This window comes from Oncorhynchus kisutch, linkage group LG12, assembly GCF_002021735.2.
Source record: "Oncorhynchus kisutch isolate 150728-3 linkage group LG12, Okis_V2, whole genome shotgun sequence".
NCBI classification, from domain to species: domain Eukaryota; kingdom Metazoa; phylum Chordata; class Actinopteri; order Salmoniformes; family Salmonidae; genus Oncorhynchus; species Oncorhynchus kisutch.
The window spans coordinates 97283-110573 of record NC_034185.2 but is presented as its reverse complement, the minus strand read 5'-3'; positions in this window follow the sequence as shown (position 1 = coordinate 110573).

The window sequence follows — 13291 nt, the reverse complement described above, 5'->3', positions numbered from 1 at the left end:
GTGCAAAGGAGCAAAATAAATAAATTAATTAATTAAAATTAAATAAGGTTGGGAAAGAGGTAGTTGTTTGGGCAAAATTATAGGTGGGCTATGTACAGGTGCAGTAATCTGTGAGCTGCTCTGACAGATGGTGCTTAAAGCTAGTGAGGGAGATAAGTGTTTCCAGTTTCAGAGATTTTTGTAGTTCGTTCCAGTCATTGGCAGCAGAGAACTGGAAGGAGAGGCGGCCAAAGAAAGAATTGGTTTTGGGGGTGACTAGAGAGATATACCTGCTGGAGCGTGTGCTACAAGTGGGAGATGCTATGGTGATCAGCGAGCTGAGATAAGGGGGGACTTTACCTAGCAGGGTCTTGTAGATGACATGGAGCCAGTGGGTTTGGCGACGAGTATGAAGTGAGGGCCAGCCAACGAGAGCGTACAGGTTGCAATGGTGGGTAGTATATGGGGCTTTGGTGATAAAACGGATTGCACTGTGATAGACTGCATCCAATTTGTTGAGTAGGGTATTGGAGGCTATTTTGTAAATGACATCGCCAAAGTCGAGGATTGGTAGGATGGTCAGTTTTACAAGGGTATGTTTGGCTGCATGAGTGAAGGATGCTTTGTTGCGAAATAGGAAGCCAATTCTAGATTTAACTTTGGATTGGAGATGTTTGATATGGGTCTGGAAGGAGAGTTTACAGTCTAACCAGACACCTAAGTATTTGTAGTTGTCCACGTATTCTAAGTCAGAGCCGTCCAGAGTAGTGATGTTGGACAGGCGGGTAGGTGCAGGTAGCGATCGGTTGAAGAGCATGCATTTAGTTTTACTTGTATTTAAGAGCAATTGGAGGCCACGGAAGGAGAGTTGTATGGCATTGAAGCTTGCCTGGAGGGTTGTTAACACAGTGTCCAAAGAACCTCATTGATGTATACAGAGAAGAGAGTCGGTCCAAGAATTGAACCCTGTGGCACCCCCATAGAGACTGCCAGAGGTCCGGATAGCAGACCCTCCGATTTGACACACTGAACTCTATCAGAGAAGTAGTTGGTGAACCAGGCGAGGCAATCATTTGAGAAACCAAGGCTCTCGAGTCTGCCGATGAGGATGTGGTGATTGACAGAGTCGAAAGCCTTGGCCAGATCAATGAATGCGGCTGCACAGTAATGTTTCTTATCGATGGCGGTTAAGATATCGTTTAGGACCTTGAGCGTGGCTGAGGTGCACCCATGACCAGCTCTGAAACCAGATTGCATAGCAGAGAAGGTATGGTGAGATTCGAAATGGTCGGTAATCTGTTTGTTGACTTGGCTTTCGAAGACCTTAGAAAGGCACGGTAGGATAGATATAGGTCTGTAGCAGTTTGGGTCAAGAGTGTCCCCCCCTTTGAAGAGGGGGATGACCGCAGCTGCTTTCCAATCTTTGGGAATCTCAGACGACACGAAAGAGAGGTTGAACAGGCTAGTAATAGGGGTGGCAACAATTTCGGCAGATAATTTTAGGAAGAAAGGGTCCAGATTGTCTAGCCCGGCTGATTTGTAGGGGTCCAGATTTTGCAGCTCTTTCAGAACATCAGCTGAATGGATTTGGGAGAAGGAGAAATGGGGAAGGCTTGGGCGAGTTGCTGTTGGGGGTGCAGTGCTGTTGTCTGGGGTAGGAGTAGCCAGGTGGAAAGCATGGCCAGCCGTAGAAAAATGCTTATTGAAATTCTCAATTATGGTGGATTTATCAGTGGTGACAGTGTTTCCTATTTTCAGTGCAGTGGGCAGCTGGGAGGAGGTGTTCTTATTCTCCATGAACTTTACAGTGTCCCAGAACTTTTTTGAGTTAGTATTGCAGGAAGCAAATTTCTGCTTGAAAAAGCTAGCCTTGGCTTTTCTAACTGCCTGTGTATAATGGTTTCTAGCTTCCCTGAACAGCTGCATATCACGGGGGCTGTACGATGCTAATGCAGAACGCCATAGGATGTTTTTGTGTTGGTTAAGGGCAGTCAGGTCTGGGGAGAACCAAGGGCTATATCTGTTCCTGGTTCTAAATTTCTTGAATGGGGCATGTTTATTTTAGATGGTTAGGAAGGCATTTAAAAAAAATAACCAGGCATCCTCTACTGACGGGATGAGATCAATATCCTTCCAGGATACCCCGGCCAGGTCGATTAGAAAGGCCTGCTCGCAGAAGTGTTTCAGGGAGCGTTTTACAGTGATGAGTGGAGGTCGTTTGACCGCTGACCCATTACGGATGCAGGCAATGAGGCAGTGATCGCTGAGATCTTGGTTGAAGACAGCAGAGGTGTATTTAGAGGGGAAGTTGGTTAGGATGATATCTATGAGGGTGCCCGTGTTTAAGGCTTTGGGGAGGTACCTGGTAGGTTCATTGATAATTTGTGTGAGATTGAGGGCATCAAGTTTAGATTGTAGGATGGCTGGGGTGTTAAGCATGTTCCAGTTTAGGTCGCCTAGCAGCACGAACTCTGAAGATAGATGGGGGGCAATCAGTTCACATATGGTGTCCAGAGCACAGCTGGGGGCAAAGGGTGGTCTATAGCAGGCGGCAACGGTGAGAGACTTGTTTTTAGAGAGGTGGATTTTTAAAAGTAGAAGTTCAAATTGTTTGGGTACAGACCTGGATAGTAGGACAGAACTCTGCAGGCTATCTTTGCAGTAGATTGCAACACCGCCCCCTTTGGCAGTTCTATCTTGTCTGAAAATGTTGTAGTTTGAAATAAAAATTTCTGAATTTTTGGTGGTCTTCCTAAGCCAGGATTCAGACACAGCTAGAACATCCGAGTTGGCAGAGTGTGCTAAAGCAGTGAATAGAACAAACTTAGGGAGGAGGCTTCTAATGTTAACCTGCATGAAACCAAGGCTATTACGGTTACAGAAGTCGTCAAAAGAGAGCGCCTGGGGAATAGGAGTGGAGCTAGGCACTGCAGGGCCTGGATTCACCTCTACATCGCCAGAGGAACATAGGAGGAGTAGAATAAGGGTACGGCTAAAAGCTATGAGAATTGGTCGCCTAGAACGTCTGGGACATAGAGTAAAAGGAGGTTTCTGGGGGCGATAAAATAGCATCAAGGTATAATGTACAGACAAATGTATGGTAGGATGTGAATACAGTGGAGGTAAACCTAGGTATTGAGTGATGAAGAGAGAGATATTGTCTCTAGAAACATCATTGAAACCAGGAGATGTCATTGCATGTGTGGGTGGTGGAACTAATAGGTTGGATAAGGTATAGTGAGCAGGACTAGAGGCTCTTTGATTGATTTAATATATCCGTAAACACACCAGCCAGCTGGTCTGCGCATGATCTGAGGACGCGGCTGGGGATGCCGTCTGGGCCTGCAGCCTTGCGGGGGTTAACACGTTTAAATGTTTTACTCACGTCGGCTGCAGTGAAGGAGAGTTCGCAGGTTTTCGTTGCGGGCCGTGTCAGTGGCACTGTATTGTCCTCAAAGCGGGAAAAACAGTTATTTAGTCTGCCTGGGAGCAAGAGATCCTGGTCCGTGACGGGGCTGGTTTTCTCTTTGTAATCCGTGATTGGATTACAAAAAGGGCGGCAGGGTAGCCTAGTGGTTAGAGCGTGTGACTAGTAACCGGAAGGTTGCGACAAGGTACAAATCTGTCGTTCTGCCCCTGAACAGGCAGTTAACCCACTGTTCCTAGGCTGTCATTGAAAATTAGAATTTGTTCTTAACTGACTTGCCTGGTTAAATAAAGACCCTGCCACATACCTCTTGTGTCTGAGCTGTTGAATTGTGACTCTACTTTGTCTCTATACTGCTTGTTTGATTGCCTTGCGGAGGGAATAGCTACACTGTTTGTATTCGGTCACGTTTCCGGTCACCTTGCCCTGGTTAAAAGCAGTGGTTCGCACTTTCAGTTTCACACGAATGCTGCCATCAATCCACGGTTTCTGGTTTGGGAATGTTTTAATCGTTGCTATGGGAACGACATTGTCAATGCACTTTCTAATGAACTCGCTCACCGAATCAGCGTATTCGTCAATGTCGTTTTTGGAAGCAATGCGGAACATATCCCAGTCCACGTGATCGAAGCAGTCTTGAAGCGTGGAATCAGATTGGTCGGACCAGCGTTGAACAGACCTGAGCGAGGGAGCTTCTTGTTTAAGTTTCTGTCTGTGGGCAGGGAGCAACAAAATGGAGCGGTGGTCAGCTTTTCCGAAAGGAGGGCGGGGGAGGGCCTTATAAGCATCGCGGAAGTTAGAATAGTAATGATCCAAGGTTTTACCAGCACTGGTTGCGCAATCGATATGCTGATACAATTTAGGGAGAAATCTGAAAGAAATCAGCACTATCCTTAACCAGTGTAGAGAGGCTAGCACTGGAGTAATACGATCACATTTTGGGGGGGTTCTAGTCAAGATTCTAGCAGCTGTGTTCAGCAAAAACTGAAGTGTATTTAGTGCTTTATCCAGGTAAGTAACCGGAAAGTAGAGGATTGCAGAAGTGTAATCTAGAAGTGACAAAAGCTTGGATACATTTTTCTGCATTATTGTTGGACAGACATTTTCAGATTTTTGCAACGTTACGTAGATGGAAAAAAGCTGTCATTGAAACAGTCTTGATATGTTCATCAAAAGAGAGATCAGGGTCCAGAGTAACGCAGAGGTCCTTCACAGTTCTATTTGAGACGACTGTACTACCATCGAGATTAATTGTCAGATTCAACAGAAGATCTCTTCGTTTCTTGGGACGTAGAACTAGCATCTCTGTTTTGTCCGAGATTAACCTGTTATGGCTGCAATCCCGATACCGGGATCGATATGACAACTACCAGTGAAAATAGAGGGCGCCAAAAATCAAACCACAGAAATCTCATAATTACAATTCCTAAAACATACATGTGTTTTATATCATTTTAAATCTATTTTCGTTGTTAATCCCACCAAAGTGTCCGATTTCAAATGAGCTTTTCAGCAAAAGCACTACAAACTATTATGTTACGTCTCCACCAAATCACAATAAGCACAGCCATTTTCCAGCAAAATATAGCCTTCACAAAAAACAGAAATAAAGATAAAATGAATCGCTAAACTTGAATTATCGTCATCAGATGACACTCATAGGACTTCATTTTACACAATATATGCATGTTTTGTTTGATAAAGTTCATATAAAAAAATTCTGAGTTTACATTGGCTCGTTAGATTCACTAGTTCCAAAAACATCAAGTGATTTTGCATAGCCACATCATTCAACAGAAATACTCATCATAAATGTAGATGATAATATAGTTATACACATAGAATTATAGATATACCTCTCCTTCATGCAACCGCTATGTCAGATTTCCCAAAAACTTTACGGAAAAAGAAATGCATGCAATAATCTGAGACGGCGCTCAATTTAAAAACACCACAGCCGCAAAGATGGCGTCAACATAAACAAGACATTACATGATAAATATTCCCTTACCTTTGATGATCTACATCAGAAAGCACTCCAGGAATCCCAGGTCCACAATAAATGTTTGTTTTGTTCGAAAATGTTATTTATGTTATTTATAAATAATGTTATTTATGTCCAAATATCTTCTTTCGTTAGAGCGTTTGGTATACATATCCAAACGCTAATTCTGGTCAGCGTTATATCGGACAAAAACTTCAAAAAGTGATATTACCGGTCGAAGAAACATTTCAAACTAAGTACAGAATCAATCATTAGGATGTTTTTAACATATTGCTTCAATAAAGTTCCAACCGGAGTATTCTTTCTTGTCTTCATGAGCAATGGAATGCAAGTGACTACCATGAGGAAAAAGTGGGATCACAAAATGGCTGCTTGATGGACAGCTGATGTATTCTGCTCTCATTCACTCCCACAACAACATAGAAGCCTCATTATAATTTATATTGAAGACTGACATCTAGTGGAACCCCTAGGCAGTGCAACATCATTCATATCTCAAGGGGATTTCATTGGGGACTCTGGTGAATACAGACAAACCCAGATTTCTGACTTCCTGTTTTGATTTCAACTCAGGATTTTGCCTGCCAATATGAGTTCTGTTATACTCACAGACATCATACAAACAGTTTTAGAAACGTCAGAGTGTTTTCTATCCAATACTAATAATAATATGCAAATATTAGCAACTATGACTGAGGAGCAGGCCGTTTGATATGGGCACCTTTTCATCCAAGCTACTCAATACTGCCTAATTTTCACTAGTTCCAAAAACATCAAGTGATTTTGCATAGCCACATCCTTTCAACAGAAATACTCATCATAAATGTAGATGATAATAGAAGTTATACACATGGAAATATAGATATACCTCTCCTTAATGCAACCGCTGCGTCAGATTTCAAAAAAAGTTTACGGAAAAAGCAACCTATGCAATAATCTGAGACGGCGCTCAGAACAGTAGCCAAATTAGCCTCCATGTTGGAGTCAACAGAAACCAGAAAATACATGATAAATGTTTCCTTACCTTTGATGAACTTCATCAGAATGCAGTCCTAGAAATCCCAGGTCCACAATAAATGCTTGATTTGTTCGAAAATGTCCTTTATTTATTTCCAATTAGCTACTTTGGTTAGCGCGTTTTGTAAACAATTCCAAAGTCACAAAGCGCGTCCACTGTAACGTGACGAAATGTCCAAAAGTTCCGTAACAGTCAGTAGAAACATGTCAAACGATGTACTGAATCAATCTTTAGAATGTTGTTTACATATATCTTGAATAATGTTCCAACCGGAGAATTAGAATGACTTCAGATGAGCGATGGAACGCAGGTCCTTCATCTGTGAACACGCCTGGTGAAAGCATGGTCCACTCATGGCTGTGGTGACTTTTTCCTGTGTCAATCACATTAAAGACAAATTATAGACAAAGTTATATTGACTGCTGACATCTAGTGGAAGGCGTAGGAAGTGAAAACTCATCCATATCTCGCTGTAATTTCAATGAGACCTTGGTTGAAAATATGTCACCTCAAGAAAAACAAAACAGGAAGTGGGATTTCTCAGGTTTTTGCCTGGTATATGAGTTCTGTTATACTCACAGACATAATTCAAACAGTTTTAGGAACCTCAGAGTGTTTTCTATCCAATACTAATAATAATATGCAAATATTAGCAACTATGACTGAGGAGCAGGCCGTTTTATATGGGCACCTTTCATCCAAGCTACTCAATACTGCCCCTGCAGCCATAAGAAGTTAAATGATCCGAGCATAAATCATTAAATGTTCCATTGTACGTGTGCGTTTGTGCATACACAAGCGCACATACCAAGGGAAAGAAACCAAGTATCTGTGTAGGTTGCAATCTGTTCAGAATGAACTGACGTCATCAGATCATTTCCTGGTCAATGCCTGGAGGTCAGTAAGAAATTATGTCGACGTCAAGAACCTGTTGGGGCTAGGGGGCAGCATTTTCACTTTTGGATGAAAGGCGTGCCCAGAGTAGACTGCCTCCTACTCTTTCCCAGATGGGAATATATGCATATTATTATTACTGGTGTATAGCAAACACTCTGAAGTTTCTGAACTGTTTGAATTATGTCTGTGAGTATAACAGAACTCATATGGCAGACAAAAACCTGAGAAGTAATCCAAACAGGAAGTGATTACTCAATTTAGAAAACAGTGCCATTTGATGTCCATCTTAGATATGGATGTTTATGCACTTCCTAGGGCTTCCACAAGATGTTACCGTCTTTAGATTATAGTTGTATGACCCTACTATAAAGGTGGGGCTCATAATAGCTCTTTGAGTGGGTGGTCTCGCAGAAAGCCTCGGTCTCATTGCGCGCGATCACGAGTGTTCTTGCGTTCCAATGTGTTTCTTCAGACAATGAAATTCTCCGGTTGGAACCTAATTGCTGATTAATGTTTAAAACATCCTAAATATGGATTGCATACATCATTTGACTTGTTTCTACGACCTGTAACGGAACTTTTTGAGTTTTTGTCTGCAGGAATTGCTCGTGCTTTTTGAGGATTGAATGCTGGGATGAACAAGCTAACAACAAGTGGCTAAATTATGGGCTTTTTGGAACTTTATGGAAAAAATCAGTCATTTATTGTCGAACTGGGATTCCTGGAACTGCCTTCTGATGAAGATATTCAAAGGTAAGTGAATATTTATAGTGTTTTTTGTAGCTTCTGTTAACCCCAAAATGGCGGCTATTTCTTTGGGTTCTGAGCACCGTTCTCAGATTATTCTTTTTCCGTAAAGTAAAAAAAAAACAATCTGACACAGTGGTTGCATATAGGATACATTTATCTTTAATTCTGTGAATAACACTTGCATCTTTTATCCATGTTTATTGTGAGTATTTCTGCAAAATCACAGGATGTTTTGGAATCAAAACATTACTGCATGTAACGCGCCAATGTAAACTGAGATTTTTTTATAAATAATAATGCACATTAGTGAAAAAAAACACACAATACATGTATAACATGATGTCCTATGAGTGTCATCTGATGGAGATAATCAAAGGTTAGTGATTCATTTTATCTATATTTATGCTTTTGTGACTGTGAAAAATCGCTGTGTGTTTTTGAATTTGGTGGTCATCTAACATGAATATATGTTGTGTTTTCGTTGTAAAACATTTTAAAAATCGGACACGATGGGTAGATTAACAAGATGTTTATCTTTCATTTGGTGTATTGGACTTGTTAATGTGTGAAAGTTAAATATTTCTAAAGAATATTTTTTTCAGCTGAATGGGAGGGGGTGTTCCCTTTAGGGAACTCCTTGTGCCCCCTAGCCCCAACAGGACCTGTAGTAGTTTTACTACACGTCAATGTGTCTTACACCATTGTAGTGGTGATAGGTATGAAGGAGTCTATTTCATAGCTAGGTTTTCCATGGAGGAGCAAACATCATGACAGAAGTACTCTATAAGCACTGAACCAGTCGTAAGCAGTGTGATCATGGTTCATGACTTCTAATAACTTTCCCCCTGAATAGAGAATTTGATATATTAGTGGCATGTGTCTAACCATCAGAATAGTGTTCTTGAGACTCCCTTACCTGATTCAGAAGGCAGTATAGGAACTTGTCTGCTTTCTGGTCATAGCCTCACCCTGATTCAGATGGCAGTAGAGGTAATGGGTCTGCTTTTAGCTTTCTGGTCATAACAACACCCTGATTCAGATGGCAGTAGAGGTAATGGGTCTGCTTTTAGCTTTCTGGTCATAACAACACCCTGATTCAGAAGGCAGTAGAGGTAGTGATCTGCATTCAGCTCTCAGGTCATAGCCACATCCTGATTCAGAGGGCAGTAGATGTAGTGGTCTGCTTTAGGTCATAGCCACAACATGATTCAGAAGGCAGTAGCAGTAGTGGTCTACTTTCAGGTCAAAGCCACACCCTGATTCAGAAGGCAGTAGCAGTAGTGGTCTACTTTCAGGTCAAAGCCACACCCTGATTCAGAAGGCAATAGAGGTAATGGTTTCTACTTTTACTTTCTACTTTCTACTTTTAAACTCAGACAAAACAGAGATGCTTGTTCTAGGTCCCAAGAAACAAAGAGATCTTCTGTTGAATCTGACAATTAATCTTAATGGTTGTACAGTCGTCTCAAATAAAACTGTGAAGGACCTCGGCGTTACTCTGGACCCTGATCTCTCTTTTGAAGAACATATCAAGACCATTTCAAGGACAGCTTTTTCCCATCTACGTAACATGGCAAAAATCAGAAACTTTCTGTCCAAAAATGATGCAGAAAAATGTATCCATGCTTTTGTCACTTCTAGGTTAGACTACTGCAATGCTCTACTTTCCGGCTACCCGGATAAAGCACTAAATAAACTTCAGTTGGTGCTAAATACGGCTGCTAGGGTTAAAATCTGATCATATTACTCCAGTGCTAGCCTCTCTACACTGGCTTCCTGTCAAAGCAAGGGCTGATTTCAAGGTTTTACTGCTAACCTACAAAGCATTACATGGGCTTGCTCCTACCTATCTCTCTGATTTGGTCCTGCCGTACATACCTACACATACCTACACGGTCACAAGACGCAGGCCTCCTAATTGTCCCTAGAATTTCTAAGCAAACAGCTGGAGGCAGGGCTTTCTCCTATAGAGCTCCATTTTTATGGAACGGTCTGCCTACCCATGTCAGAGATGCAAACTCGGTCTCAACCTTTAAGTCTTTACTGAAGACTCATCTCTTCAGTGGGTCATATGATTGAGTGTAGTCTGGCCCAGGAGTGGGAAGGTGAACGGAAAGGCTCTGGAGCAACGAACCGCCCTTGCTGTCTCTGCCTGGCCGGTTCCCCTCTTTCCACTGGGATTCCCTGCCTCTAACCCTATTACAGGGGCTGAGTCACTGGCTTACTGGGGCTCTCTCATGCCGTCCCTGGAAGGGGTGCGTCACCTGAGTGGGTTGATTCACTGATGTGGTCATCCTGTCTGGGTTGGCGCCCCCCCTTGGGTTGTGCCATGGCGGAGATCTTTGTGGGCTATACTCAGCCTTGTCTCAGGATGGTAAGTTGGTGGTTGAAGATATCCGTCTAGTGGTGTGGGGGCTGTACTTTGGCAAAGTGGGTGGGGTTATATCCTTCCTGTTTGGCCCTGTCCGGGGGTGTCCTCGGATGGGACCACAGTGTCTCCTGACCCCTCCTGTCTCAGCCTCCAGTATTTATGCTGCAGTAGTTTGTATCGGGGGGATAGGGTCAGTTTGTTATATGTGGAGTACTTCTCCTGTCCTATTCGGTGTCCTGTGTGAATCTAAGTGTGCGTTCTCTAATTCTCTCCTTCTCTCTTTCTTTCTCTCTCTCGGAGAACCTGAGCCCTAGGACCATGCCCCAGGACTACCTGACATGATGACTCCTTGCTGTCCACAGTCCACCTGGCCGTGCTGCTGCTCCAGTTTCAACTGTTCTGCCTTATTATTATTCGACCATGCTGGTCATTTATGAACATTTGAACATCTTGGCCATGTTCTGTTATAATCTCCGCCCGGCACAGCCAGAAGAGGACTGGCCACCCCACATAGCCTGGTTCCTCTCTAGGTTTCTTCCTAGGTTTTGGCCTTTCTAGGGAGTTTTTCCTAGCCACCATGCTTCTACACCTGCATTGCTTGCTGTTTGGGGTTTTAGGCTGGGTTTCTGTACAGCACTTTGAGATATCAGCTGATGTACGAAGGGCTATATAAAGAAATTTGATTTGATTGGATTTTGATTTGAATGGTCTGCTTTCAGCTTTCTGGTCGTAGCCACACCCTGATTCAAATGGCAGTAGAGGAAGTGGTCGGCTTTCAGCTTTCAGGACATGGCCACACCCTGATTTAGAAGGCAGTAGATGTAGTGGTCTGCTTTTAGCTTTCTGATCATAGCCACACCATGATTCAGAAGGCAGTAGATGTAGTGGTCTGCTTTCAGGTCACAGCCACACCCGAATTCTGAAGTAGTTTTAAAGCCATCCAATCATGAGCTGAATCAGACCTACTTGCTTTAGCCCACACAGCACTCTCTTTCCTTGTGATTTCAGTTAGTTCATCTGAGAAACAAGGGTTGTCTCTGTCCTCCATTCAGTTTAGGTAGTTTCAAGTTCTTACAAAAAAAATTGCTAAATATTAGTTGTCTCAATTGTGAGTTGGAAGATTGAGAAGGAAATGCCCAGGATAGTATATGGTCTGCCTTTTGGTACCTGATGTTTATTATATTGTGATGTACAGTATATATTAGGAATTGATTGTTGTATATATTAAGGGTATGTGAGACAAGGGAGATGTATCTGTCCATAGGTGTGTATTAGGAAAGGAATTTGTACTAATTATCTCATGTTATGAAACAAACATTTTTTTTCTGTCATTGTCTGTTACTATTACAATTGCCGACTAAACTTCTTGCATTCCCTCTTCCCCTTTCCATCTTCAAAAGGACCACAATGGAAAAAAAGTACATTTTGAATGCTTAACAGGACAGGAAATGTGTCTAATTCATGCACTTATCAAGAGATTTCGTGGATATTTCCTGTATTACCAAATCATGAGAGAGCAAACCACACACAAGTCAGAGTTAGCATAAAGTCCATCTTTAATTATATGAGCTTCACCACAGCTCTGTGACTCTCAGCTCCCACGCTGAGGTCTGTCCAACGCTGGTCCGACCAAGCTGACTCCACACTCCAAGACTGCTTCCATCACGTGGACTGGGATATGTTTCGTATTGCGTCAGATAACAACATTGACGAATACGCTGATTCGGTGTGCGAGTTCATTAGAACGTGCGTTGAAGATGTCGTTCCCATAGCAACGATTAAAACATTCCCTAACCAGAAATCGTGGATTGATGGCAGCATTCGCGTGAAACTGAAAGCGCGAACCACTGCTTTTAATCAGGGCAAGGTGACTGGTAACATGACCGAATACAAACAGTGCAGCTATTCCCTCCGCAAGGCTATCAAACAAGCTAAGCGTCAGTACAGAGACAAAGTAGAATCTCAATTCAACGGCTCAGACACAAGAGGCATGTGGCAGGGTCTACAGTCAATCACGGACTACAAGAAGGAAACCAGCCCAGTCACGGACCAGGATGTCTTGCTCCCAGGCAGACTAAATAACTTTTTTGCCCGCTTTGAGGACAATACAGTGCCACTGACACGGCCTGCAACGGAATCATGCGGACTCTCCTTCACTGCAGCCGAGGTGAGTAAGACATTTAAGCCAAGTGTATTCCTCCTAACATATAACAATTCTGTACTCCCCGAAGCTATAGTTCGTTTTGTGGCTTGCAACGCGCATCTGATAACCCCCACTTTCCGGGGTTACTTCAGTAAAAATCACTCTCACTGAACATGGTGACTGGGGATCGTCGAGTGCCATTAAATATGGCCAATCGGCTGGACATGAGAGCCGAGTCTGTAAGAGCAGGTGGCTCGGACCTCCAGCCTACTGAGAACTGAAGGAATTGCTTGATTACTTAGCTCAACAAACCGGTTTAACTCCGCAGCGCTGAGCACCTCGTCCCTGCAGCGTTTGCGAAATTTTGCCCTGTGCGTTGCCTGGCTCTGCCGTGAATCCCTGTCCATCTTTGCCAAGCAGAGTAACATCTTTCGAATTCCACTGACCTTAGCTTGCAGGCTATTTGGCCAGAACTGAATAAGATCATTCAGGAAACCTTGAACATCGGCTTGGTACATTTTTTACGTGGATGGTGCCAAACCACGGTCGTCACATTGGCCATACCACTCAGACACACATCTGTAGTAATCCAGAAAACACAGTCCTTCATCGGCCTTGCCCTCTGACATAATGCGGAGGAATTCCCGTACTCGGGATAGACTGGTGCGACTATTGTCAATTTGTTTAACTGAAGGGTTTCT